This window comes from Acomys russatus, chromosome 24 (assembly GCF_903995435.1).
Source record: "Acomys russatus chromosome 24, mAcoRus1.1, whole genome shotgun sequence".
Taxonomy (NCBI): domain Eukaryota; kingdom Metazoa; phylum Chordata; class Mammalia; order Rodentia; family Muridae; genus Acomys; species Acomys russatus.
In genome coordinates, this window is record NC_067160.1 from 8,601,073 (window position 1) to 8,629,039 (window position 27,967).

Consider the following 27,967-nt stretch of genomic DNA (forward strand, 5'->3'; position numbering starts at 1 on the left):
GAGAGAGAAAGCACACAGTGGGAAACCTCTGTGGTGAGTGCATTGAGGGAATTAAGTCACCATACTGAGGACATGAAGGAAATTCACACAACCACTAGGCATGTGTAAAGCAGTGGTGTGAGTCAGATAAAGTAGGAGGTGCCTGATCTCCTTGCTTGTTTGGAAAGCAAGCTTCCTAGCAGTATGTCAGTTCATCATAAGAGAATGCCACCCTTGGACCACCCACCAAAGGGCTGTGTCTCTGGACACAATTACTGCTTGGCGTCTGCTGAGACTTGCAGCAAGGGTATTAATTACTGCTTGCCCTGTGATTAGTGTATCAGATCATTCCTGGTGAGGTCAGTGTGTTTTGTCGATCTCAGATTAATGAGTCCAATCTGACAGATAAGAAGCCACAGAACAGTTGCCGAGAAACAAAAATATTACGTTACTGTAGCTGGAGCTAAGAAGAGTAATCTAGCTATGAAATAAACCCTATGGCAGAAATCACCATCTAAAAGTAAAGTGTTTCCATACTTTGAAAATAATCTTAACCATGAATTCTAAGGTTTCAGAGTTTTTTGTTTGGTGTGTGTGTGTGTGTGCCTGTGTGTGTGTATATGTGTGTGTGTGTGCACGTGCGCACGCCTGTGTGAGTGTGTGTGTGTGCATGTATGTGAGTTTGTACCTTCAGATGAGAGGTACCACTAAATATCCAGTCAGTTACCCGCACCGCTTACATACTTAACCATAAAGTAGTCTAAGTACAGCAGCACCCAGTGTAAATGCTCCTGTAAGCTCAGCATTCATGACGATCAGGAGCTCAAGGTCATCTTGTCATGTTGAAGATCAGCCTGGACTACATGAGAGGTGTCGCAAAACTGAATAAATCACCTAAGTAATGTGTGAAAAGATATTTCAAAAGAACATATTACTTGGTGTTCTCAGGAAAATCTCAGGTTATAGTATGTAATCTTATAGGAAATAATTTCTAAAAGAAGGATGAAAAAAAGAGATATAAGGGGAAAAAGTGAGTCAAGACAGGCTGGGGAGATGATGAGGGATAAAAACACTTGGCATTCAGACTTAAGCCTGGGCTTGGATCATTAGGACCCATGTAAAAGCACAGCTGCATGCAGCACTACAAGTGGGCAGTGTAATTGGGACGTGTAGACAGGAAAATATCCTGAAATGCCCAGGCCAGCTAGACTGGTTTTTGCAGCGATGAAGAGAGCCTATATCCAATTAGGTAGAAGTTATCATCTGACCTGCATATGTAAACACATTAAACACACACACACACACACACACACACACACACACACACACACACACACAGACACACCAATAATTATAATCCAGTAGTAGAAACTTTGATGGAAAAGCTATGTTTCTGTTTCCTGTCATCTAGTAAAAGTAACATAAGACCCTCTTTTACACTTCCATCAGATTATGAGTCCACTGAGAAATAAAACATCCATTAATTATTTTTATGGTTTCAGACTCTGGTATACAGTCTAACATGGGGACAAGAAATGTTGCTTAGCTATTCAGGTAGGAATTGAGACTTTGGAAATACACGTTGGCATATATAGCATGTGCATACAGAATACCTGCCTCTTAAAAACAGAGTCCACCTGCTGGCAGGCACTCAGCTCCAATCAGAGCACACACCTGCGCGATGTGGAGCACTCCAGCAGGACCAGAGTTCATATCTAGCCACTTCCTTTAAGAAGAGTGTATATTTCTGAGATAGCATCAATATTTTGCATTTCAAGGGGTAGAAAAGTTCACTGTAAAGGTCGTTGTATATATTTCACTTGTAAACATTGACTTAACTTGTGACCTCTCCACCTATCCAAAATTCACCATCATGTAACATTGCTCAGTAACAATATAAAGAATGCCTCATCAGCCAGTGATGCTTTAAAAGGTCAGTCTAGCGTCCTTTGACTGAAATCCTACAGTCCCCCCAAGGCAAAGACCTTGAAAAACCCAGCCCCTCTTTCCTCCCTAAGCCCACCTCCTGATTGACGGCAATACTTTTTTTTTTTTTTTCATTATGATTTCTGTTTCCTTGATCCAGACTTTCTTCTCCCTTTCTTTGTCAAGACTTTGGCCAATTTTACATTCTAAATGACGTCTATTCCAATTTCCCTGTTTACAATAGAATCTGAAGTGAATCAGATTCTAAAAGGCCCGGACGTGGCACTTCAGCATAAGATTTATTCTAAACTGAAGGCAGTTGGGAAGTGACAGGTGCAGAAAGTACTGCCCACCCTTTCTCTTTCTGCCTATAAGCCAGACATCAACTTCCTTTGCCAGTGGTGCCCCCCTTGCTCTTTCTCATACCAGAATAAAGCTCTTAGAGTCAGAACTAGCCAATTTGACCTACATAACGAACCTTACTGACACCCTAAGTTTTATTCATCTTCTCCCATATATTTGCCTCCTACAGTTGATTTGCCCCAGAAGCTGAAATTTTCTAGCATCCTTATTTATGGAAGCCACATCTCTACTATTTACTGCCCTTTCTTAAAATGGCATGTAAGCCCAACTTCTCACTGCCCCCCCCCCTTGAGTTATTCACCACTGAGTTCACTAAACATGTGCACGTTGCCCACACAAATAATTGTATTATTTTCTTTTGGTAATCTGTCTAATTTATATATCCTAAGTTCCACACATGTACATAAGACATCATAGGAAAGGGGCTTTTATCCTTCCCAACAGTACTTCACTCACTCATCACATCCTAGCCCCCTGCTCTATATATTGCTGATGTCCTCATATACTTTGTAAGTACATAATAATATAATTGTTATATATTCATATGCATCTAAATATATAGATATACATATAGACATAGATAGATGTAGTTGTTAGATTGAAGGCTGCCTAGAAAGCAAGCCCATGAAAAATAGAGAAATTTTAGATACTATTTTATTTCCTTGAGAACTCATTCATTCATACAACACTTTTTATCATGCAGATTCTACCTTTTCCCTAACTCATCCCAGATACCCTTTCACCCACTCATCCCCTCCCAACTTCACATCACCTTTTTAATATATAACCCACTGAGTCCAATTTGTGCTGTCCGTACACTCACTAGTATGTACCTATCAGATGATTCGCATTCATCCTACTAGGAAACTGACTCTGGCCCCAGAAACCATCAGCTGCGCATAGCTCCTTGGCTAAGGAGCTCTTTATCCTCTTTGGTGTCATGTTTTCTTGTGCAGGCAGGCACAGCTACTGTGAGTTCATGAGCGTCACAGCCCTGACATGTCATCACATCCAGAAGACATCATTTGCTCTGGTCCTCTCTGACTTCTGGCACTTACACTGTTTGTACCCTTCCCTTCTGCAATGGCCCTGAGCCTTAGGGAGAAGTGAGATACTGATGTCTCACTGGTGGCTGAGCATTCCGTGGACACATCCTCTCTGCATTTTGATTAGGTGAGAGTTTCTGTGTTAACTACCACCCACTAGACAAAGAAGCTTCTCTGTGATGTCTGAGAACTATACTAATCTACAGATATAGAGACACAAATTTAGAGGGTAGTTTGCTACTATAGGACACAGATCCTTGACTTATTTTTTCTTTGATGTTCTACAGGCTAGTTTTATGAGTTGCTACATGCTAGAGTCATCAGCGAGGAATGATCCTCCATTGAAAATATGTCTTCATAAGATCCAGCTGTAGGCAACTCTTTATGCCATTTTCTCAGTTAGTGAGTTATGAGGGAGGGCCAATCCAATCATGGGTTGCACACACCAGTAAGTGTAGCTCTCAACCTCTCAGCAAAGAGATCCCTACAGAAAAGTGCAACCCATCAAAATGCAGAAAACAAGTGATCACGTGGTGTTCATTCCCAGTTGATCCATCTATCGCACAGCTCCTGCACCTACAGCTCAGAGAGCCTCACAGAAGAGGGAGTAGAAAAATTACAGGAGCCAGAGGACCAGGATACCTGCTGTGAGATGGTGTCTCCTAGATGTGGCAGGGAATCTACACTCATGAACTCACAACAACAAAACCTGAACACAGACCTCAATGTAGATAGAAGGGGAATATTTCACTGGGCCTCCTTCCTAGACAAAGAATCACAGACAACTTAGGACTGCTGGGAGGAGAAGAAAATAACCTTCCCAGAGGAAAGTCTGCACCTGTGCCAGCCCCAAGCTGGTTATCTAATATAAAGTGTTCAGCCCTGAAATCATAGAAATACAAGTAACATTATCTGGACTGAACAGATTGTTGTTATATATTTTGGACAGTATGCATGTGTCCGTGTGTGTCTCCCTATGTGTGCTCGTATATGTGAGGGATGTTCATGTGTGTGGGCGCATTGTATGTATATGTATATGCATGTGTTTGTATGTCGGCATGTGTGTGTATGTGTGACAACAATTAAAGAAAAAGAGGTTAAGGACATGGACATGAACTTGGGAAAAAGCTAGATGTGGAATACACAGGAGAGGCTGGGACGTGGGGAGGAAAAGGGAAATGATGTAATAATAGTCTAATTTCAAATGTAAAAATAATTTAAAGTGCAAATGCCACGTTTCAATTACTGTCCTAAACCTACACTGGCTTGCCCAAACTTATGTACAAAATTGCTTTGATAAGCTCAGCATGCAGCTGTAAATCTTACTTTAAAAGTACTTCTTCAGCCAACCGCAGAGATACATGCCTGTAATCCCAGCACTCGGGAGGCAGAGGCAGGTGGATCGCTGTGAGTTCAAGGCCAGCCTGGTCTACAAAGTGGGTCCAGGACAGCCAGGGCTACACAGAGAAACCCTATCTTGAAAAACAAAACAAATAAAAAAGGTATTTCTTCATTAGATTTCGTATTCAGTTTACTGTTTCATGTCTTTGGGGAAAGGGGAAATGTGCCTCCAGAAATGTGTGAAAATAAAATAAAAGCATTGAACATGGGAGCATTACTAAAGACAAGGTAGGTAGAAGCTGAAGTGGGAGAAATCTTCAGCAAACTATGATATATGTCTTTTAGACATTTCCACATATGCCCTTATACTCAAGATATCTCGGTCTTTGAGTATGTAAAAATAGCATAAAAATGTTGTCTATAATTAACCATAAAAGCAGACTTTGTTGTCTCATCTTCTGAGAAGCATAAAATGGTTAAATCTTGTTAAATCTAAATTTCATCCAGTCATATTTCATTTATTAGTGTGTCATACATTATTATTCTGTGTATCATTAAGAAAGAATAAAACTTTGCCAGGTTTGGTGGCATAGACCTTTAATCCCAGAGTTCGGGAGGCAGAGGTAGGCAGATCTCTGAGTTCAAGGCCATTCAAATCTACAAAGCAAGTTCCAGAAGTGCCGGGTTTATACAGAGAAACCTTATCTTGAAAAACAGAAAACAAAAAGAGAGAAAGAAAGAGAGGGTGGGGGGGTTAGGAGGGGGCAGGCAGAAGAAAGAAAAAAATAAAAGGTTGTTACTTATAATCTAAAACTGACTTTAATAGTAAGACATATTCCAATTTGAGGGATTTTTTTAATTGAAATGTATATGAGAATCAATTATTCATTTTCTAATATTTAGAAGTTATAATTAAGGGAACAAAACATTCCTTTTTTCTCCCAAGAAAAAGAAACAATAGTAGTAAGTTAATTTATTTAAATAAGCTGCTGCTTGTGTGGATATTCTTGTTACAATGCAAATTATCAGCTATTCTAAGTGTAAGAAAATTGTGGAATGTCCGAGGATGATATAATTCTGGGTAGCATGAGCAATATAATTAATCATGACCCAGAAGGGGGGAAATGCCCTGGAAGTAAAGAAAATAACATTTTAGCAATAATCTTTTGAAGGACACACTAAGCTTTGGAAGCTGTTATCTTAGAATAATGGAGCCCTCTTAAATTCACGGAGTCATTGATTTTTCTCAAATTGATTTTATTAGAAACCTGAATTCTCACAAAGTGACTTTGTCTAATGAAAATATTTACCAGCATCATCCTTTATACCCAGAGCTTCGTGCTGTGCTCTAATGGCAACCAGAAAATGTGATTCTGAAAATCGTTTTGACAAATAGCAGATAAATCACATAAGCCTAAGTAAGATAATGCTTCAGATGGAGGAGGGCTTAATAGCCTAGTACCCACGAAGTGAGGAAAAAAACTGCCAACAGGAAGGCAGAAAGCACTCACATGAGCGAGCGTAAGAATGCATGCCGACGTCTTCCAGAGTGGGAAGTGGAAACACTAACAAGAGTCACGAAGCAATTCTGTTTTATGAGGAACACTGTAAGCAAATGTACCATTTGATTTAATAAGGAAGATATGAAAAAGGTAAACTGTTAACAAAACATATCTGCAGTAGCTCCTTTCTGAACTGGTGGATCCATTTTGAAAGAAGAGAGCTGGGAAGATGTGAGATTAAAAAACATTCTTCATCTCTTTCTCACAGCAGGGTAACTAAGCCTGCTGTCACCAAACAAGTCACCTCAGTGTTCCCTGATGAGGTTTCTTTAATCGGGTGAGTTGAACGCAACTAAACTATTTTTGCAAATCAACAAGAGGGAATAGAAGAATCGCTGAGGAGAAACAATTTCCTTTGCACTAATTGAATATGTCGATGCTTGCAGACAGAGGCCTACTGGTGCCTCGCAGTTTTGTGGTACCATAGGCTGTTAAATGACAGATTAAATCCAACACAGACCAGACGTCCACTTTCTCAATCACAAGAGATTCAACGACATTCAGGGACGATGCTGCGCATGCTGTTTTAGACCTGAACTAAGTCTAAACAGGAACCTCAAAAGTCTGCACCTCCCTTAATAAAGCTAGCTGGAGTGACAAGAGGTCACTTGGGATAGTAATAAGTTCTTCTCCCTCTAGAATCTAGGAAATTTCTTGAGAGAATGTGAAACGCCTTACCATTAAATTCTGCAGCTTTTGTGGTTCTCTGTGGGGTACCATTTAAGGGGGGGAAAGAAGCTCTTGTGGGAAAACAGCATAAACTCAACCAATGAACCACATTAAATTGTCCATGCATGGCCCTAGCCAGCGGTGATGTCCAACTTGGAAAGAGGGACCCTTTGGCTTTCCCATCCTCACACCTAATCCCTTTTCCTCAGCCTTCTTCCTTTGGGCTTTCTAGTCCCAAACCTCTCCGTTTTCTTGGCGAATCTCCATTTGTAAGGAAAAACTTGATATGTTTTATGTTGCATGGACTTAGCAAGTTGCTTCTTACAATAATATTTACATTTCAAGAAGTGATACTTGGATAAGCATTGAGAAGGGATTACAAGCTGGAGTTCCTGGATGTTGTACTCAGGCCCCTTTGGTGTCAAGATTTAAGCCTGGCTTCAAGCACCCTTTTATAATAGGTTGCATCCTATTTCATATGTTACATGTCACAACCATATTTCCTTCCAGCTTTGACTAATATGCTACCTTTTTATGTGAGAACATATACAGTTTTCTGGAACAGTTTTTTTTTAATTCACACTATAGGCTTCATAAACCTTGTTTAGTACAAAAAGAATTATTTTCTTCCAGAAAAAATGTCCAACTCTGTTACATAATTCCCAGGTCGTCCAGGAAATTCCTGTACAACGTTTTGACTGTGCCTGATCAATACAAGCAACTGAGATGAACGTAACACCCTCACATCAGCACTAACCTAAATGTTTTCCTGTCAGATCCTTTAAAATGGGGCGTATATCTAAAGGATACCTACGAGCAGATGGCCAAAGACATGGTCTTTGTCCTTTAAAACAGAACATTAACTATGTGGCTTAGATCAAAATTTCCCTCCAGAAATTAGAGAAATGTTCAATTATAGATTTGTATTCTTTACTTTAGAAAAGAAAACCAAATAAATGAAAAGAAAAAGAGAGAAAGAGAAAAAGACAGTTAGAGGAGGGGTATGGCCTCTGTCCGTCATATGACAACCCCTGCCTATTGTTAAAACCGGAACTAACCATGACAACAGATCCCACTATCAAAACTCATGCTCTGGTATAAGACAGCAGCCGATTTCTTAATTGAAGCCACACTGTCACGCATTTAATTCTGACGTGTGTGGGGAAAGTGGTCCCCAGAGCTGTCTGCCACAGGAACCACCTGGGAAGATGTAATCTCATACTGATGTCCGGGAAATCTATCTGCAGCATCAAAAGATGCCAACGCTCCTCCATGTGGTTCCTGTATCTTGGTACATTGCTCATTAAAGGACAGAAGGCAGACGATTCCAGGTACCTGCTTTGAACTGATTGACTGAGCCAGCTTCGCCGAGTGTTTAACTAGTGTTTCCCTTTGTAGCATCGCTACAGGCCGCATTCAGTGAAATGGAGGCCGAAGCGGCTCACAGTCTTACACAGCAGCGTTCTGACCCATTAATCAGTAGGCTGTTCCCCTCTCTCGTTCCCTCTGTGGGCTCTGACTCATGCTGCAGTAGAGAAAAAGACAAACAGCCTAGTCAATGACAACCACTGTTGGATTGCCTTTGACTACAGTCAACAGCCAGGGTGCCTTTCAGTAATGGAGGAAGGGCTTAGGAGCCACGCTGCCACCTGGCGGCTTTCCTGAGCATTTCGCTCTTCCTTCCAAAAGAAAGGGGGATGACTAATCACAGCCTCCTCCTCCGTTACACACTAGACACGGGGCTCAAGGAGTCCTCTGCAATGGAGGCTTAGCTCCGCGCCGATGCCCACAATACAATGGCCCGGGTAGCCCTGCACGTAGGACAAGGAGGACACACTGGCATTCAACGACTTCACCCACCTGTTTGCCTTTCAAGCTGCTCTTTAAGGGCTTTCAAGAGAGATGTCAGTTCAAACAAGGTAGAGGAGGTTTGTGCCGAGGAAGGCTCTGGGGCCCTGTTTAAGTGTTCAGATCTGCCTAGGAACCTGGTGAAAACGCAGCCCCAGAATTTCCAATTCAGTAAATCACGGGAGAAGCTCGAGCATACGCAGTGCTAACAAATCTCATGCGAGGCTGCTGGTCCAGAAACTATACTTTCAAGGCCACTGGAAAAATATCATCGCTAGTGAGTTGGCTGGCAGTGGCCAGAATCTGCTAAGGGCATCACCCGCCTCAGTCATCAAGTCAGCACAGGAGGCAGGAAAGAGAAGAGAAGGCATACACGGGGCCCCTCATTTGGCTCAAAGATTCTGTGGGACCCCCTCCTGGATACCTGTGGGGAAGTGTGAGCGAGCGTACCAGAAATGTCAGGTACGAGCGGCTAGGATCAGAAGGGAATAAAATGTCTCTTGGCTGTTTTGGCTAGAGTCCTCTGGGCACTCTTGGGAAACACTGGGTAATCTTTTCCCTAAACACTACATCATCCCAATCCATTAGTTCAGCAGGAAGCAGACCTGCTTGACAAGCCAAAATAACATGCTGAGACGGATTTCAAAATGAAGATTTTATGGAGCTAGAGTATGACCAAAGATAAATTAAGTCGTTTGCATTCTCACAGCACCCTCTAGTGGGAATTCGAGGATTTCTGTTTTGTTTTACATCAAACAGACAAAAATGGAAGTGGTTATATTTTGTGGCAACAAAGGGACCACAATTATTTGCTACTTCAGCCATAAGACAGGAGAGGGACACACAAAGCCAGGAGATCGTGCCTATGTGGAGGAAATCATTTCAGTCACCCATATTTTCTATGAAATAGAGCAAAGTCATCAACAGAGGAGCATGTACACAGGTCTTGTTCGCAAAGGCTTTTCCCAAGCCCAGTGACAAAAATAGTCACGTCAAATCACAAAGCATGGCGCTGGATGTATACACTGCAGCTTCAAAACCCCTAACTACAACCAATCAGTAACTACACGAATATGTAGAAGCAAAGTCATATTCTGCAGGAATGTAAAAGTAACCTGTGGACCATACACATTTATACATAGTTGAATAAATTGAATTCTGTATTCCCTACTTTAGATTCCAGAAGAAAACATAAGAAGAAAGGGAAAATGCTCCACCATTGTTTTTAGCTCTAAGAAAGGATCAGAAAGGGGGGAAATTGAGAGCGATTAAAAAAACAAAAAGAAAAGAAAACAAAACAAAACAAAAAACAGAGCTCTCTCTCCTTGACCCATAAACGCTATCTGGAGAACTGTTGTGCTGGATGACCTGATGATTTCAGGGTAATCATTTCCTATAGTTAAACTTGATTGTCAACTTGATGGGACTGACAATCACCATGGAAACAAACCTCTGGACTCGGCCTGAGGGAGCTTCCACATTAAGTTAAATGAAAAGGGAAGGCCCGCCCTGAGTGTGGGCAGCACCACAGCATGGGCTGAGGTGTAGAACTACATGAAAATATGGGACACCAGAGTTCATGTGAAAGGCACTCAGAGGAAGGATAGCAGGCTGCCAAGAAGAGACTTGATACCGTATGAGCATATACAGGGGGAGTAGGTCCCCTCAGTCACAGTCATAGGGGAGGGGAGTAAGGGGAAAGTGGGAGGGAGAGAGGAATGGGAGGATACAAGGGCTGGGCTAACAATTTAGATGTAATATGAATAAATTAATAAAATATATTTTTTTAAAAAAGAACTACATAAAAAGAAAGCAAACTGAACAACAGCGCTCATACCTCCCTGCCTGGTGTTGTGGATACGAGGGGACCAGCTAACTCACACTCCGGCCTCCAACACTTCTCACCTAGGACTATAACCTCCAACTGTGACCCAAAATAAACCGTTCCTTCTTTTGTCACAGTTTTCCCCCTGTAGCAACAAATAAAGTGACTGCTACACTTCAGCTGACTTAGGTGAACTTGGTGGAATGGTAACCAGAAAAAACTTACAATTTCTAATTACTTCATTGTTGAATCCGCTTTCCCACACACAGCGGGCAGATTCAGTGGGTGTCCGTTAACTGTCAGATCGGTACAAGTGATATAATCTTACATAGTCCAAGCATGCGACTCAGGTGGTGTAAGAGATTACGGCCTGCCCCCTCTACCTCTAGCTCCAAAATCATGTAGTCTGCTTGCACCACACACATTTAGGATTGCTAGTCAGGAAATCGGGAATCTAAAAAGCTCCAAAAGCCAGTATGTATCTCTAAATGCCAACATGGTGCCAGAAGTAGAAAATTACTCCCTTGACCTATTACAGAAGGTCAAAGTACACAATTATTCTAAATATTATGTGAAGTTAGTTTCAAGCCATGTGTTTGTATGATGTATGAAATACATAAGCTAACTTTGTTTTGAGAAAGGATTCTCATCTTCAAGATGCTTTGTTGTGTACATGCACATATTCTCCCCAGTCTGAAATAATAATCTGGAATCCTCCTAGTCCTGAATTCGACAGCTAAAGAGACAGTCAACTTCTGCCCCAGCTCCATCCTCATCGAAAATTTAGTTTCTTTAATGAGTGGAGATGGAATTGAAGGAAAAAGGACACAACAAGCATTTGCCTCGACTCCTTTTTGTCCCAGAGTCCTCTGTTGGCTGCTGTCATTCGAGCACACCACACCAACTACCAGCGGCTGTCCTCCCGGTAGGTGGCACATGTCCAGAACAGATCAGTTCAGACGGCCGGGATGGTCTCCCTAACGTGGTAGTCCTCACCGCAGCAGCGGTAGTCCTCACCGCAGCAGCTTCCCCCTCCATCAACTTCCTCTGCTAGCATCTTTCTTCAGTTGTCCCTGTAGCCACTAAACAGACTCTGGAGTGACAGTTGGAGAGACAACTCAAGTCCACCCACCTTCCTCCTCACTCATTCAGCCAATGGGGACGTTACACACTTGATACACTCCTGTCCCTCCGAGGGCAGACTGTGATGTTCGCCAGGTGGCTTCTCCCTTTGTTATCTCTGTACAGCCATTGACCTCTTCACTCAGACAGAAACTGACTTAGGAGACACAAAGCTAGGAAATAACAATGCCTCCCCCCCCATCCCCACCTCCACCCCATCCTTAGGCCTTGGCAGTCTCTTGGAAAGATAGCAACCTACTACCCTGTGAGCCCCGAATGCATCATCCTTCCTCCCATCTTCCTTTCCATCTATTCTTTACGCTACCCCAAATCTACCAAGAAGGAGAACAGAAATCTTACACTGAGAACAGAGGAAGCCGGAGCCACCGTCAACCTGGAAGGACAAGAATTACTTGGTAGAAGCAGGACCAAAGGCACAGACAAGCCTGGTGGGAGTGAGAGCTGGAGCATCAGCGCAGATGTAGTCACTGTCACGAAAGCCATAATGAGGTGGGTAGAAGCATCATTGTGCCCTCCAGTCTTCCTAGTATTTTCTGCAATGGACCCAAAACACCAGAAAGCTGACACAGAGAACCTAAAATGCCTGAAGCCTTTTCAACTCTACGCAAACAATGGCTAGTTCATACTACTAAAACTTCACCGCTTGTGCATGCAACACTAGACTTCTGTGATCTCATTTACACTATGAAGTGGAATGAAAAACCAACGAAGTTACCGGGCACCTGAGTGTTTTCATCTGTGTCTCATCTGGACTTTCAGCTGAGGAAGAGAAGTCTTGGAAACTAAGAATTACAAGAGGTGATTATTGTTGTAAAATAAGCATCTCCCACAACTAGGCTAAAATGTAAAATGGAGTCACCTGTGCTGATGCTCCAAGCTAGCGAAGGACAACTGAATTGTGGTTTGACCTTCAGGAGCAAGAGGCAGTGAAAGAGCACATTCTCTAAACTGCCCAATTTCAATTAACATGATAATGAACTCCCCTCTGCTTTAAGGGCACCAAAAAGAAAATCAAAATGCCCTTGGGGCAACCTGATTTTGACCAATCAATTGTTTCTTCACTTTTTTTCCCTCACTTCCTGTCCCTACCTTACAAGAGAAGTAATTTTAAAACAAACCAATTTACTGTTTCTCCTCTACCTGTGTCTTCCAGCTCTGTTTCCATCTATAAAGCTAACTTCTACTAAGTTCGGTGTAACAGTTACTCCATTTATGGAATGAAGTATTGCCTGATTCTAGAAGCCCAATGTCAGCCGAGGTCTTTAAGTATGTTACATGTATGCAACATGTGGTGTTTTATCCTCCCTATCAACCTTCTGTTGTCTGAAATTTGATACGCAGTTTCCTGTTGTGTTAATCAGTTGTGATAGAGTTACAGGCAGTTGCCTTGGCACTACAGTTTGGTCCTAAACTATACCTCAGTTTTTTGTTTTGTTTTGTTTTGTTAATATATTATCGTTGATAAAATTTTACCTAGTTCACTGGACATGGTGGTGCACACCTTTAATCCCAGCACGCGGGAGGCAGAGGCAAGTGGGTCGCCATGAATTCAAGGTCAACTTGGTCTACAAAACGAGTCCAAGACAGCCAAGGCTACACAGAGAAACACTGTCTTGAAAAATAAAAAGTAAAAAAAGATTTTTTTTTTTTTTTGCCTCGTTTGTTATTTCTTACCCAACTGAGATTTCAATATGTCCAGGATTTTTTAAATTGCATTTAAGAAAACATGTGTAATTCTATAGAGAAACCCTGAGTATGTTATATTTCAGTACCTTCAACTAAGGTTTTATTAAATTATATTTCTATTTATTTTGAGAGTCCCTCCTCTAATTAATCTTCGCTCACTAGTGTGCTTTGAAGGAGAGGTAAGATCTTGGGTTCCCAAGAGGCCAACTCTGAAGTAAGGGTTCATGAGCAAGTGATTTATTAAGATAGTGCTCTCGGGAGAAATGAGGGATGGAGGATGCAGAAGACGAAGGCAAGCCAAGCACAAAGTTTCTGACCAAGTCCTGGGGATAGTGACCTCATCTTGGTTCTACAGGGAACTCTAAATTTCCTTCAAGGAAATTCTCTACACACAAAGCAAAATAGCTGGGCTCACATGTTCTTAAATATTAGACAAGCAGCCCAAGATTGGCCAAAGAACATATACAGGTGTGAGCCCTCCCAGTGTCACATCTCCTCCAATAAAAAGCCCATCTCATAATCCTGCCCAAACAGCTCCACTGACTGGGGCATAAATATTCAATTATATGAGCCCATGATGCCATTCTCATCCAAACCACCACAGGAGGCATAGCTAAGTCTCCAGCTGCTCACCACCCCAACACCCCAACACCCCAACACCCCAACACTCCAACACCCCACCCCCACCTCCCCCTACAGCACCCCCACTAGAGATTAAACCTAAGACCTTGCAAATTAGCATTCCTCTGTTGAACTACATCTCCAGGTATTTTTTATTTTTATTTTTAGGCAAATTCCTACTAAATTGCTAGGGCTTGAGGCCACGTTGTAACAGATAAGACTAGAACTTATGATTTTTCCCACCTCAGTCTCCCAAGTAGCTGACATTGCAGCCCTGTGCTGCCACACTGGGCCTAAAACTCCTTGGGATTTCGTGAGTGCTGTGAATGAGAGGAGCCTCTTTGTTCTTTATAATAACTTGCCTGAGTTTAGGCTACTGAATTGGTTTGTTTTGTTTTCCTCATGCCCGTGTATCCTCCTGTATACCTTTTCAGTGTCTCCATTCATTTGTATCCTTTATAATAAACCTGAGATTTATTGTAAAACCTAAATACCCTTTAGCTGTAGTTGCTCTTACAAGACATAAAGATGACTGCTCATGGAAACCACACACCTGAAGATGCCTTACCCTGTTTCTCCTTAGCTTTGTTGTAGATAAGCCCTCTAGCTGCACAGTATGCTTACAGCTATCTGAGCTCCTCTTTGCTGATTGCCTAGAGGACCCACTCTTCTGCCTCCTGATCTATGAGCAGCAGCAGTCGCTAAAGCATCTGGAGTCCCTTCTATGTTCCTTTGCTCTTAACCTCTGAGGTCCTTCAAGCAAGAAAATAACTACCCTCTCACCCACTCCACCTAGCCAGTAAAGGCCTGCTTTTTCCTCTGTTATTGGTCCATCCTGGTATGTCAGTACAAGCTCCCTTCCATTTGCAAGCTTCCCACCCCTACCCACATCCCTCCAGCTAAAGCTATGTCTGTATTTCTGGCATGTTTGCCTCTGTCTCATTCCTAGTGCTTCTGTGCAGAAAGAACCCAAGTAAGGTGAGTAACAGAGATATGTACACTTCCTGACTTCTGGGACAAGAAAAAACATGGTTGGTTATGGTTAGACTGTCATGCAATCAGTGCCTGATGTGTGGTTGCAACACTTAAACTGTGGAGACTGAAGTAACTCTGCAGAGCTAATGTCAGAATTGAGTTAAAGTGTAGGACACCAAGCTGGCTTGAAATTTGTTGGAAACTTGGTTTGGGGGACAAAGTGGACCAAAACCCTACAGTTGGCACCAAAAGTATTCTAAGAAACAGAGTGGGTTATTGTAGCTGCAGCAGCAGTTGGGTACTAAGAGGTCTGGGTCCAACAACATCTGCTTTGATCATCCCCAAACTCATTTTCTTTCTTTCTATTTGGAAATTACCCTATAGATGAGAACCATAAGAAAATAAATACCCATGTTGGACCAAATGCAGCCATGGGCAAAGTGATAGTACAGCCAAAGTGTACTGTCACCAACGAAAACAAACTTTTACACACAGTGAAATCACCTGGGTGTCTTTACATGTGTTGATGAATAGATCCCATGTCTAGGCATTCTAGTTGGCCTGGTATTGGGTGTAGCCTGGTCATTAGACTTTTGCAAAGCCAGTCCTACTACCTGGGGTGATGCTAATGTTTGGGGGGGGGGGGGAAGTTGAGGAACCACTGGCTAATGCCACAAAGAGCAATGTGAATCACCCTCACCAGGAACAGATTTTAGTAATGCTTGAAATGGTTCTTGGAAAATGGGTAAAATTGCTGCCACAGCAAGAAATAAAAGGGATTGATAGTAGTGGCAAGAAATATAGCATAAATTCCAAGGAAAAGATTAGCATAACTAATGAAGGCAAAAAAGGAATACAATCAGAAAATATTGTTCTGGAGCCAGAAGGACAAAGTTTGATAGGTAAACTGCAGCCTGGAAATCGAACAATGGTTTTTCTTGGACTGTACCCAGAAGGAAATCATGGTAAATTTTTATAGAAGAGTAAAATATGAAAGTGGCATTAAGGAAAGTTTACCAGCAGTCATGAGTAGGCAAATTCAAATTGTTAGAAACTGGAGGCCAGAGATTCCATCAAGATGACCACACCCTTACAATGATGCTGGTGTTTGACAGTCTTGACCAAGGCAATAGTCCTCAAAGTGGAGAGGACATGACAAATAAGAATAAGTAAAGATAGGAAAAATGTTTTCTTCAAGGTGCCAACTACAAATAACCAAAACTCTATGAATGTAATATATATATAATTCCTGATTGTTTCATTGTTCTTCTTGCTGTATGTAGTTTATTGTATATATGTGTAATAATATAAATATATATGTAAAAAAATAAACAAATAAAAGAATTAGTAGAGAAGAGAAAAGTCTTGATGTTAGTTTTAGAGCCCAGTAGATGAAGAGAATTAGAGATAAAGCTAAGCTTGGGATGTGCTGTAAACTGCTAAAGGTTTCTCCATACACACCTGCTCTCATGACTCATCCCCGGCTGGCCTGGGAGACATGAGATGTTCTTGGCTCCATTTACAAAAGCAAAGAGTGATGGGAGGAGAGAGACACTAAGTCCTCTACTTTAAACAGAGCCACAGCAAAGCTTCAGATAAACACAGAAGATTCTCAGCGAAAATGTTAAGAAAGTTGTTTTCTTTCTTCCCTACCTAGAAAAGAAGGAAGTTAAGACAAGATGTAGACCACTTGGAGATTCAGAGCTCAAACATGACTCATTGGTTAAGAACAGGGACTGCTTTGGCAGAGGACCTGAGTTCAGTCCCTAATACATCCATCTGGTGACTCTTATAACACCCTCTTCTGGTCCCAATTGCACTCATGTGCACATCCCTGGCCCAACCGCCACAAACATACACATAAGTAAATCTTTACCAAAAAAATCTGAAATCCATGGTAAAGACTTGATATACAGTCTACCACCAGTCACCATGCCTCAGGTTTGAGGATCAAAGAGAGCCAAAAGAATGGGCAATTCATCCCCACCCCTAGAATGCAAGGACAGAGGGGATAACTAAATTTCTTTCTACCGACATCATGGATCAAGGCATTTGTCATCTCAGACCCATAGGCCTCCATGATGGTGCTCTATCTCAGTAGTCTTGACGAGAGACCTTTGCACAGCAGGTATTTAAGAGAGTTGGTATATCCAACTGCCATGTATGCCATAAAGGTTTGCAGCAGTAGCGAGTGATGTTGGACCTTCAGTTGCCATGCTGTTGTGGTAGCCAAGACATCTTGGTCAAAGTAAGAATTGTTGCTAATATTCAAGGATGATGGCAAGAGGATCACACGTCTCAGTGGATAGCTGCTTGAAACAGGTCAAGATACCTCCTGTTTCTGTGAAGAAGGAGCAATAAGTATCATCTCAGTACATATTAAATCCATATTTATCTATACAGAGATATCAATATAAAATATGGAATACTACATGAAAATGTTTGTGGAATCATCTAATTGGTTGCTTAGTAATTCAGAATAATTGAAGTGACTGAGCTTTCCTAGAAGTGATGGGAATCACTAAAGAAGGATGCATGAGGTAAAAATTCAATGGCATTTCCATTACGGGGGCGGTGGGACTAAGAGCTTACATTTTGCACATTTGCATATACCAATCCTACTGATTTCACAAGGCATTGAGTAAGGATGGTGAGAATGAATAGCAGTGACAAGATTATGAGTCGCCACAGTAGGTAGTGGGAAATAAACCATAGATTGGCTAAAGTCCAGCTAGAACCAGGGGAAATTCTATGGACTGACTGAAGAGTCATTAGCATGAAGGAAATAATTTAGCCACACAAAGATGGAAAAGAGAGCACACAGGGGCAATCTCTGAATCTTTATGTAACTCTTATAAGACATAGAAATTAGCTCAATATTTTAAATTCTGAATAAATTAGCCCAGCCTTTACTAGGGCAAGACAGAGAATGTGCACATCTTTTCTGTGTCTTTTTCATGGTTTTGATTAAGCTAGTTTTAAGAACTGTGTGGTCCGTTTTTCTCACATATTTAATAGTTTTAACCCAACATTATAAGCTCATCAAACAAGAAATATATCTTAGAAATAAAATCTATTGCTAACATGCATGAGAAAATTTGTAAGATAAAATTAACGTTTTTCTCACATATGTGAGCAAAAATGCCAAAGAAAGAAGACAATAATGAGAAGAATATACATAAAAGTTGAGATTTATTAATGTAAGAAAGACAAAGAAAAGAACCTAACTTTAGAAAATTGGGCATTTCCTACTGCATGATCTTATTTGTGCATTGAACCTTGAATAAAATAAATTAAAGCAAAACTCCAACTAATTGAAATAGAGAATAAAGGATTCATCACCAGAGACTGGGTCCAGGAAGAGCAAAATGGAGATATAGATGAAAACAAAAATTCCATCTAGACAAGAAAAATACACTTAAGAGATTATGCCATAGAACAGTGGCAATAGTCATCGACAAAGTATTATGCATACCTAAAACTTGCTAAGAGTAGACTTGAAGTGTTCCACCACAGAAGCACATAGCATGTCAAGTAATTTATATGCTGAAGAGGTTGGCTTAGCCATTTCCACTGTGTGTGTGTGTGTGTGTGTGTGTGTGTGTGTGTGTGTGTGTGTGTGTTGACTACGTTGACAAATCATCGTGTTGCATAATGTACAAGTTGGAGGAAAAGGTTGCGGAGAACACAGGATATCAAGAGCAATGAGAAGAAATGGAGTCAAAGCAGTCTTCAGTAAGAAGGCAATTCTCCTGGGGAAAAACATACCCCAGGCTATTTCCTTTCTTTCTTTCCCTCCTACTCCCTGGGTTTCTCTGTGTAGCCCCAGCTGTCCTGGACTCACTTTGTAGACCAGGCTGGCTTCAAACTCATAGAGATCTGCCTGCCTCTGCCTCCCCTAGTGCTGGGATTACAGTCGTGTGCAACAGCGCAGGTTCCTGAGCCTATTTTCAACAGGGCTCAATAGCTTACCTGATGAGAGACCATCTGAAAAAGCTTGGAAATGATCCGAAAATATTGTAGAAATGAAAGGAACAAATATAGAAATATATACAGATTTTTAAAAACAAAATTTTACTGAGTCACTCAAGCTGGCCTCACATTAATTCATGATGACTCTGGAGCTGGGTGTGGTAAAACAGAACATCATGGTGAAGAGAATGTAGTAGGAAAAAAGTGACGTGATTCACCTCAAACTAATGAGGAGACACAGAGAAAGAGTCTGAAAACAAGCTTTGTCCTTTAAAGATATCCCTACAGTGACCCACTTCCTCCACGGAGGCGTCATCTAATACTCAGCTATAAATCCACCTATTGGCTCAGCCTCTGACGAAACTAGAGCCCAGATGCTCCACCTGGCCCTCCAGAACCCACTCCCAACTGTACCCTTCAAGGCAATCTTATAACAGATGCCATCTCAGAGGACCAGCCTGGAGGCATCATTTGGACATCCCTGAATTAATCATTGAGGCCTCTTACTACTCACATTTACCTAATGAGTGATAAGTGGATTCCAAGCTTAAAAGCCAGACTACTACTTAAAATAGTCAAATAGATGACAAAGAAGAGTGAATGTCACTAGAAACATCACAATATATTCTGGTAACCATAATAATTTCTCACTTAGGTGCTTACTGCGCTTGCTTCTAGGTTTGTAGCTGCTTAGCGACAGGGTCTTCGGAAATAACCGCACCGTGCTGTCACGCCCTACTTTCCCTCACAACTCCTCTGTATTTGCAATGTTAATAGTGAGTGCAGGTCTACCGCACATAGAGGTTCCAGGTGACTGGGATTCATGGACTAACGCTATTTATGTTTGCATTGCCTCATAATTACATATTAACAGTCTAAATTTGAATAAATGCAAACATTTCAGTCATTTAATTAAATCCAGCTCTCCTTTGAGACTTATCACTAGTGAGTCACCAATCTATCTCAGTAGCGTCAAATCAGAGTGCTCGTTCATGCTCGTAGAGAATAGGGTCAAAGACAACTGAACTCCTGCAGGCATCTTGTCTTATTTATATCCCCGGTTACTATGTGTGGAAATTTAGTAGACATAATTAATGAAAGAGAAGGATTCTTTAAAAACAAGAAATCCAATACAAAGAAAATGTCATGAAAGAAAAGCCACGGTATGAAATTTTAAAGAGCACACTGTGAGAAGTCAAAGGACCAAGAAGTGTTAAAAGGGTTGTCTGAGAGCTTAACTCCCTGACCTCAGCATAGCAAAAAGGGAAATAAAACTTACTTAACACATCCTGGGCTTCGGAGAGTATTGTACATTGGAGGGACACAAGATAAATTATTTAGACTGCTTCAGCTGAGATTGGCAAAATCCCATCCTGTCACAAATAGAGTTTTCAAAGCTTGATAGTGTATGAATAATTTATAGTCTCTAAACTAGAAAAGTTCTAAATATGAAACTCTGCATTAAATAGAAGTCCATAGCCACTGCAGGGCTCTGGTTTCCTCAGTGGCGGGCTGGGACACTTCACCAAAAGGTCACAGGCATCTGGAAAAGAGGAGTGTCTCACCTCGCATTTCCTACTTTCATAAGCAGGAAGCAAGCACGGGCTCCTTAAGAGATATATTATAACAAGTTGTTGAAAAGCCACAAGCGAAGCTGTCTACACCTGTCTGTGTTTACTATTCAAACTACCTTCTTTTCTCTCTCTTTTTAGAGGACATGAACACAAAATCCATGTTCATGAATGTTCCCTCTCACAAATGAAAGCAAAGCTAAAAACTCCTTACACAGAACTCCGAGTACAGAATCTTTTAGGTTTTTATAAGGATTTCTTACCATTTAAATTTGTCCAGACATAACGTAATTTTAATGGCGTCACTTTATCAAAATTATCCAAAGCAGTCAGCAAATTTTATATAGAAATACCTACTTCCATCCGTGTAACGGTGTACTTAGAGTCCACAATGCAAATGACAAAAATAACTGACAGGTGTGGTTGGGAACAGGCACAGTTAATTAATTAAGTGCCCACCACCACATCAGGGAATTCAGCGAGGAGGTCATCTGCATTAGCATTGAGATAGAAGTTCATAAAAGCCAGGCAAAATGTCTGCAGTAAGGCGGTTAATGTGACAAGTCTCTTAAATGAGGGCAGGTAAACATAACAGCTACTGTCTGTACACATCTGGCTACTGACCTTGGCATTCTGCCAAGGGCTTCACTGACCGTCTGTGACAAAGATATATCAGCAGTCAGTAGGGCGCATGTTCAACATGATAGTGACCATGACACATAAGCAGATTAATATTTTTAAGAGTAATCAACATAGATGTTTTAATTTTTATTTATTATTATTATTATTATTATTATTATTATTATTATTATTATTATTATTATTATTATTTGCATTTAAAACTCTTCCTAATTTGACCTAAAGTGACCCAGGCAGTATTTGCTGTTCTCCCATCAAATCTACGGTTTGAGAAGGAACACCTTGGCACCGTGTCCACAGCTCAGCTGTGTAGTACAGCAAGGGTTAAGGGTCTTGGAAATCATAATGCCTTGGGTTGGTCTTTATATTCTGTTCTTCCCTTCAATGAGAGTGTGTCCAGGTTTTTTAGGCTTCATAAATTACAGTTTCCACACTAATACATTCTAAGCTCATAAATGAGATATTGTCTGATGCCTAGCACATAGTAAACCATTAATAAATGTTTCACACTTATTACCATTAATAAATGTTTCACACTTATTACTGTGTTATAATAACCTTAATTATTTTTAAAAAGAAGTCTGGAAATAAGGGACAAATTGTCCTAAATTTTCCTACACTTAAAATAGAATGATTTCCCACAGTTAACTTAAAATAATCCTAAATATCAAATAACTACTAAAAGTATCACCCTTCCTGACCTCAGATTGTTCTACAGACCTACCATAAGAAAAAAATAGCATGATATTGGCACAAAACAAACACACTATCCATGGGATCAAATTGAATACCAAGACATAACTGCACATTGCTTTTTTTCCCCTAGTTTTTTGAAACAGGGTTTCTCTGTGTAACACCTCTGGCTGTCCTAGACTCACTTTGTAGACCAGCCTGGCCTCGAACTCACAGAGATCCTCCTGCCTCTGCCTCTTGATGTACACCACTTTTTAATGAAGAAGCCAGAACTGCTATCTTGTGATTTTTTTTTTTCCTCTTTGGTTGTGGTTTCGTTTTATTTTTTCAGTTTCTTGGTTGGGGAGGGAAAGCTATTGTTTCTTTTCTGAAGCAGGTAGCTATGGAGAGAGGGATCTGGAGGGACTTGAGCCCGGGGCGGGGGTGGGGTGGGGAGAGAGAATATAATCAAAATATATTTGATGTGAAAATTGTTTTAAATAATGAAAAGTATAATTATAATTTCAAAAATATTTAAAGCCCTTAAAAATAAAATAGGATAGTTTCCAATAACTGATATTTTTAATAAAATAGACTACATATTTTGAAACATATTTTCAAATCCTTAATTTATATTACCTCTACATTTAAAAAAAAAAAACAAAGATAAAATACACATTTTGGATTTTAGAATCAGATATAGGAAACCAAAATTGTTCCACATATTAAATAAGCAAGTGAAAAATAATCAAAATTTATAACCTATTTCTATGTGTTTAATACTCCTTATGGACTACCTCATTCAATACCCCAAGAGCAATGGGGTGAATGTCATTATCATTCCTTGTTGTCAAAAATAAAATGAAATAAGAGCAGTTAGTAAAATGTCCAAAATCACCTGGCTAGTGATTGGTGGACTCAGTGGACTTAATCTAACTCCAGAGCCAAAGGTTCAAAGCTATGAGCCACACAGCCAGGGTCCTTCCTTGCTGGCCAGCTGAAGAATTAGAGACCAGAGACCTCACAGACCAAGGCTGAAGGCTATACGTCCACTGACAAAGCTTCTTCCATACCTATTCTTATGCACTCTTCTCATGGGAGACATATGGCTTCTGTGTCTTCCTGGGAGAATGGATCCATGAATACTGGAGACTAATTGAACTTTGGAATACTGTGACATCTTCGTGGCAATTTCTGTCTTTGAGAAAGATCTGGTTTACAATAGAACCTTACTCTCACAGCTTTGGAGATCCTGACATCTATAAAAAGAAAAAAATCCTCATTTTTTTAAATCCTGTATCTTAGGCAGGCTCTCACTGTCCTCACCCTTAGTCCCTGGCATTTACAGTCACTTGGCTAAATGTATCAAAACATTCCCGTCTCTCAGGCAACCTTTCCGAGCCATGTTGCTTCTCCCACTGTTGCTCTAGCACATGAACTGTTACAGTAATTATCACCTCCATCTCGTGTCGTATTCTGGTCATTTTTATGTGCATGCTCAGCTTGTCGGCACTCACAGAGAGTATAAGCTGAGGGCTGTTCATAGGTCTCAGACCCATGCTGTCTTCCTCGTGAGGCACATTCAGTCAAAGATATTAGTTTTCTACTTAAAAGAAACAACATACCCACCACTAAAGCACACTTCAAACACCATTCGCAGAAAGACGTTTCTCACCACTGCAATGCCCACACCTAAGAGAAAGCAAAGCCCACTGCAACAATTGTGGTGATCAGGTAAAGAACGGGAAATCCTGTTCATGAAAGTATTTAGTGTTTGTCACTCTTATGTCCAGAAGCAAGTCACCCCATTCCTAAAGCAGCCAACCAACCTCAAAATAATCAACAGAGGAAATTGAGCCAGAACTGCTCTGAAATTTACTGGAGATTTCAAAATAATGTAGAGTATGAAGTTCGCTGTCACATGGAGGCACCAGTGACACTATGTGTCGTGACATACATGAAGGGCACAGCGAAGGCTGCATACGTGAACTCGTTTTCTCTCTGAAAACAGAGCATGGGTGGGAATGTAAATCTCATTTCCTGCACTGATCCTCAAACAACATACAAATGCATACAGAAGAAGGCTTCTACTTTCATTACATAAGTAAGACTTAGCTCATTACAGAAGTTTATAAGATTTGAAGGTACCGGGAGAGGCAATACAGAAATAGAATCATGCCAGTAAAGCTTGGCACACTTTCCCTCTTCTTTCATCTCAGACATTGATTTTTTTTTTAACCAAAGGCACAATTTTAAGAATTATTTTCATCAATATCACCTATTTTATTTTATTTATAAGATTATACAAAATACCACTGGGATAGTTTAGTTTTCACACGTATTAACAAACAATCTTTTCATTTTCTAAATCCTCAAATAGATTTAGTCAGGGTGTCCAACCTAGAGGCCTGGCTTTTTGAAGACTGAGACAAGATGGCCATCATGCTCCAGGCTAGCCTTAGCAAGACTCTATCCCCTCCAAAAATAAAAATAAAAATACGTTTAAAGTAAGTAGCAGCTATTTTTTGAGACAGTATCTTGCTGTGTAAGCCAGGCTGTCTTTGAACTCACGTTATCCCCCTGCCTTTGATACAGACATGCATCACTGCATCTTACGTAATTTTATGAGGTGAAATATGCATTAAAAAGAAGTCAAAAATTATATTATGGCAATACAACCACCAAGAATGGTGAGATCCTCGTTTTCACATATAATAAAAAAATTCAAATCCCCAATTTTAGAAGAGCTATTTTGCTATAAACCTACCTTTGAGTCATTTTCATTTAAACCCTTTGTTTTTAATTAACAAGTTACATTTAAAAAAAAAAAAACCAAACATATTCCTGAGACAATACTGAGGGAGTACAAGAGACATTCAGTGAAGAGTCACACATAACCTATTCCTGAGTCACCAAAAATACCTCGTTTTTGATGGGTGCAGTGGCACACGCCTGTAATCCCAGCATTCAAACAGAGGCAGGTGGATCTCTGTGAGGTTCATCCCAGCTTGGTTTACAAATGGAGTCCAGGACAGCCAAGAAAGGCTACAGAGAAATCCTGTCTTGGAGGAAAAAATGAAAACAACAGTAACAACAACAACAACAACAAACCTCATTTTCTCTCACGTTCTTTCATGAGCCCGCCAAGTCCCTCTGCCATGCCAACGCCCTACCTCAGTGTCTCTCTGTTTTCCCCACCTCCACTGACACTCCACGCTGGTATGTTTGCGCTGTTTGAAGCTGGTAATATTTCTGTTTTTAGTTTGTTGTTCTGCTTTAGTTGCAAGTGTTTGTTTTCCCTTTTTTATACTTCTTCTAATTCCAAAAGTTTATACTGTAAATGTGCATTATTTAATAACAATGAAAACATGAAGATTAATATACCTAAGCATATCATAATATATTTGACATGTTATATATATAAATTTAGCACTGGCTTAAACAGTTTGATGTCATAGTCTTTATCAAGAATTCAATAAGCCCCTATTCCTAAACGCTGCTCTCAATTTTCAGGTACGGCTGGCTCTACTGGCATTTGGTACTCCCTCATGAAAAGCTGTCTTCTTGTGACTTTCTACATGCGCAGTACCTCTGGTTTCCCTCTTACCTCCTCAGCTGCCCTCCTTATTGCTTCCCCTTCCCTCTCTCTACACTGCATGGAGGCTCAGGGCGCCATCCTATAGAGCTCAAAATCCTTTGGGACAGCCTTATGGCTTTAAAATCTGATATCCCGTAAATGAACATCTCAAATTCCCAAATTCCAAGTGACCTATCTAATTGTTTTCCCGCACTCAGCTTAGATGTCTTAGGCCATGTTTCTATCTCCGCTGTTCTTTCTCTTTATCCTGCATGTTACTTGAACTATGGTAGGAAAGAAAAATAAGGATTGGAAAGGGAGAAAATTACTTTACCACTATTTGAAGAACATAACACATGTCATGACTGTGTACTTTTGAAAGCACCCAAATAAATTTTCAACTATAAAAACTAACAAATTCATTTCTCAAAGCTGGGGGTATCCAAAGCCATAATTTTTTTTAAATTTTGGTTTTGTACACAGACACAATAAACAAAAAACAAACATTAAAATGATGCAATTACAGAGCCAGGCGTGGTGGCACGCGCCTGTAATCCCAGCACTGAGGGAGGCAGAGGCAGGCAGATCTCTGTGAGTTCCAGGCCAGCCTGGTCTACAAAGTGAGTCCAGGACAGCCAAGGCTACACAGAGAAACCCTACCTTGAACCAACAAACAAAACAAAACAACCTAAAATGAGGCTATTACAATGCCACATGCATCAAATATACAAAAGAAAATTAAAGGAAGCATATAGAATAAAATATTAGGAAAAAAGAAAAATAAATAAATAAATAAAAGAAAGAAAGAAAGAAAGAGGAAAAATATTAGGAAATTTTCCAAAAGAACTGTTAATGGGAGCCAGACATGGTGACACACCCCTGTAATCCCAGCACTGGGGAGGCAGAGGCAGACGGATCTCTGTGAGTTTGAGGCCAGCCTGGTCTACAAAGCAAGTCCAGGACAGCCAAGGCTACACAGAGAGACCCTGTCTCAGAAAAAAAAAACAAAAAAAACAAAAACAAAAACAAAAAAGAAGAAGAACTGTTAATGGAAAAATACACAATAATTCTTTAGCAATATACCTAACACCCAAAATAATTCAATTATCTCCAAGTTACCACCATAGATCCAGTGCAATCACAATGAAGATCAAAGCAAGTGTGATTGCAGAAATTGACAAGAAGGCTCTCAAATTCATACAAAAATCCTAAGGAGAAAGTTCAGCTAGGGTAAATGTGAAAAGGCTTAAGACCTCACATTGCCAGATATCAAGACTTATCTGGAATTATATTAGTTAAGCTGACATAAAGTCGGTACAAGAAAGACAGAGCTACTGAGAACAGAATCCAGGATCAGGAGCATGCAAGCCATCTATGTGTCACAAGATGATAGGGAATCAAGGCTTTTTTTTTTTTTTTCAATAATGTCAAGAGGATGGTTTTGGCATCTTTGCATTTTAAAAATTGAATCATGGCATAAAATGCATTGTTTTAATTGTTGTCTCAGAGGATTACTGCCTCTGTCTGCTGACCTAGGCCTAGTCCTGGAAGCTTCTAGCTTCCATGAAATCTAACCTAGGCCTAGAATGTTCTCAGTCTCTGAGACTTATTGCTTAATAATCTCACTCCTTCTTGTTCTTTCTGAGCTCTGCCTGGCTGATTCAACCCAGCTGTTCTGGCTCAAACTCCTCTCCCAGCTGACTTATTCAATCTGGCTTTTCTCTCAGCCTCTGAGTTGCTCTATTTGGCCTGAAACTAACTCCAGAAATCTGCTCTAATCTCTTGGCTCCTTCTCATTCACTGGCTTATTCAGTCTTCATCTGAGTGCTCTCTCTGCAACTTGTCTCACTATTAATGTCCCAGTAAAACTGCCAGCCCCTTCTCTCTTAAGTAGCTTCCCTTTCCTCTCTCTTCTCGTGAGAGTTGGGTGTATCCTAGTCTATCAAATCCTTCTCTGATTGGTCACGTTTTCTGCCACTTAATTACATATCACTTTTCAAACATGAGCCCTTCCTTCTACAAACTATCTTTACCATCATTGTTTGGGATTAAAGGCGTGTACTACCGTGCCTGGACGTAAGCTTTTCTTTACCTGACACTTGCTCTATACCAGGACGGCCTTGAACTCAGATCTGCTTTCCTCTGTCTCCTGGATTAAAGGCGTGTTCATATACCGGCTATATCACACAGACCTAACAGGTCTTTTGATGTTATCTGTGGCCAAAACAGTCATGTTCTGAATTAAAAATCCTCTACATCATGGTGTCTATCTTACAAAAATCCCAAAATTTATTACAGATGAAGTCTAAATTTGAATGTGAACGGTAAACTATCAATTTCAGAACAGAGTCCTCATCAACTGAGGTTAAGCAATAGTATTGTAAACAAGACCAAAAAGTTAGCCTAAAATAGAACAATAATGTTATAGTTTTATGCTTCAACACTTTAAATATCTATTCGGCCTAAGGCACTACAAAGAGACTAACAGAAATGACAAGGTGCTGAAGATAACTCTAGCAAAAAAAGAAAAAAAGTCTCAGGTAAACCCTTAA